The following is a 3349-nucleotide window of genomic DNA, read 5'->3' on the forward strand; positions in this document are numbered from 1 at the left end:
ATTCTTATGTGTTTTTTTACTTATTTAAATAAAAAATTCTTTATTTTTTATCTTACACCGTTCTAGAAAGGAAAAGTATGAGAAGACAATGTATGTTAGATATTCAATTCATTAGGTATGCGGATGATTATTTTTATTCTTAAGTGGATGGTTATTTTTATTAAGGATGAGTGGCATGTGGCAAGCCAAGTAGCGACGGTGAAATAGGATTATTATTAATGAAGGTGAGGTGGCCGCCGGTTAAAAAAGAAGAAAGTATTGGAGGATTTCAGATGGTTATTTTTTTGAAATAACTAACTGGATTTTTTAAAATTTTAAAATTTAAAATTGAAAATTTTAAAATTTGATTTGAAATAATTGAATAAGAGTTTTTAAATTTATTATTTTGTGAGTAATTTTCATTTTTAACTCATATTAGGCTAAATAAGCAGCCCATTATATACAATGTATAAATACCCCATTAATTGTAGAACGGGACTCTTTTCTAAAAAATTTTGGATTTGATGCATTCTCCCACAATTTTACATTCATTGCTTGTGAAATAGGAAACAATTTTTTTACCTTAATTTCGCGGCCACTACTAGGTAATTATAGAAGAACGTGTTTTATTCCAAATTTGCAGCCATCACCAACGTAATTGAGGAAAAATATAGTATATGAAAATTAACAAAGAGTACAGTTGAAATCAATAAATAAAAATTAATGAGTACATAAAAATTAACAATTATAATTGAATGTATACTAATCTTTCGACTGAATAAATCAGTGTTGGATCAATTTGTCAATCTTAGTGTGGATCCTGATAGCCTCCCTTTCAATGATTCATTGAGTTAGAAAATTGTTACCTTTGTCTTTTATCCGAAAAGTACACATCAAGGAGAAACAGAAATCTCAAAAGTTTGTTTTAGTAACATAAATATTCTTCTTCAATTAGGCTAGTGGTGATTGTTGAATTTGGGAAAAAACACATTCTTCTACAATTTTATGCTGTCAGTGACGGTGAAATTGAGGTAAAAAAAATGTCTCTTATTTCGCACAGTGTGTATGAAATTGTGAGATAATGTACAAAAATGTAAATTTTTGTTGAGATAAGGATGAAATGGATGACCATGAGCGAATCATCTTTTCCATACTAAATGACTATATTACTAAAGTTCTTACATTTAATGATAGTGGAAAATAGTGGCCTCCTTCCATGTATAAATAGACAATCTCAGTGTATGATATATATACAGCAATAAAAACATTTTTCATTCTCTCTTTCTTATACCATTTTCCTTCTTTTATATTCTTTACTACAATATTAATATATTAATTATATTGTTATAGTAATTGTGGTGAATAGTAATCCTAGAGTTATCTAATTATATTTTCATATTTTATATTTGTTACCTCTTCCTTATTTATTTATTTAATTATTTCACAACACGTTATCAGCACGAAGCTCTAACGAACTTTTAGGAAGACTCCAGGTAACAAATTGTTATTATGTCGAATCTCTTTCATTTTGAATATAATGCTTTTGATATATCTAGAAACAATTATTTATCATGGATACTATATGCTAAAATCCATATTGATTCAATGGATCTTGGAGATACCATTAAAGCTGAAAATAATACATCCCAGAAGGATAAAGCCAAAGCTATGATTTTCCTTCATCGTCATCTTGACGTATGATTGAAAAATGAATATCCCACATTAAAAGATCCTGCAGATCTGTGGAAAGACCTTGAAGAAAGGTACAATCATCAAAAGACAGTGATACCTCCTCAAACTCGATATGTTAGAAAAAACTTTCTCGACGTTCCATGTCTCGAATGTGCTCCTGCAGTAGCAATCGAGAAAAAGGATTTAAAAATATTTTGAGCTAATTTCTTGCTTTCTTGTTGCTGAACGCAACAATGAGTTGCTCTTAAGAAATCATGAAGCGCGCCCAGCTGGCGCCGCCCCATTTCCTGAAGCAAATGCAGCAACTTATAACCCCAGAAGAGGTAAATGGCAAGATTTTGACAACAAGAAAAATTATGGAAGGAAAAAAAATTATGTTCACAAGAAAGGATCTCACCAGAAGTGGGATAAAGAAAGAAACAATGGCAAAGTAAATCAATTTAGGATAAATACTTTTGTTGTGGTGGAAAGGGTCATTGGTCACGTACCTGTCGTACCCCAAGGCACCTAGTTGATCTTTATCAAGCATTCTTGAAAAGGGATGACAAAGAAAAGAAAACAAATTTTGTTTCAAATGATGAAAATTCCACCACTCATTATGATATATCTAAGTTCTTTAAGAATTCTGAAGGTAATATTGGCTATTTGATCAATGATGGAATTGTTTGATATGTGTATGTGTTTGTTAAGTATTCATGTGAATAATTTGACTGTGCATGTACTTCTACTCATTTTATAATTATCATTTGTTTTTGAAGAAAAATGGCAAGGACATATTCTGAAGATATTTGCCTTGCAAATAGTGCAAGTTCGCACACTATTCTTAAAAGTAATATATATTTTACCCATCTTGTGCCAAAAGAAGAATATGTTAATACTATTATTGGCTCGGGCAATGTGATAGAAGGCTCCGGAAGAGCTATAATTTTGTTTCCTGGAGGAACAAAATTTGTAATAAATAATGCACTATTATCTACTAAGTCTCTGAGGAACTTGTTGAGTTTCAAAGATATTCGCTAAAATGGATATCATATTGAAACAATGAATGAAGGAAATCATGAGTATTTATGTATCACAACTCATGATTTAAATAAAAAGGTTATATTAGAAAAGTTACCCTCACTTTCATCTGGATTGTATTATACCAAGATTAGTGCAATTGAATCACATGCCATTGTAAACCAGAAATTTACTAGCCCAAATAAATTCATAACTTGGCATGATAGATTGGGTCATCCGGGAACAACCATGATGAGGAGAATTATTGAAAACTCTCATGGACATTCACTAAAGAACCAGAAGATTCTTAAATCTAGTGAATTTTGTTGTGCTACATGTTCTCAAGGGAAGTTAATTTTAACGCCATCACCAGTAAAGATTAGATTTGAGTCCCCTGAATTCCTAGAAAGGATTCAAGGTGATATATGTGGACCTATTAATCCACCATGTGGATCTTTTAGATATTTTATGGTCTTGATAAACGCATCTTCGAGATGGTCACATGTGTGCTTATTATCTTCTCGCAACCTGGCGTTTGCGAGATTACTGGCTCAGATTATTCGATTAAAAGCACAATTTCTAGAAAATCCAATCAAAGCAATTCGTCTTGATAATGCTGGTGAATTTACTTCCCAAGCTTTTGATGCTTATTGTATGGCTAATGGAATAAGTGTTAAAC

The sequence above is a fragment of the Arachis ipaensis genome, chromosome B01 (assembly GCF_000816755.2).
Source record: "Arachis ipaensis cultivar K30076 chromosome B01, Araip1.1, whole genome shotgun sequence".
Classification (NCBI taxonomy): Eukaryota; Viridiplantae; Streptophyta; class Magnoliopsida; order Fabales; family Fabaceae; genus Arachis; species Arachis ipaensis.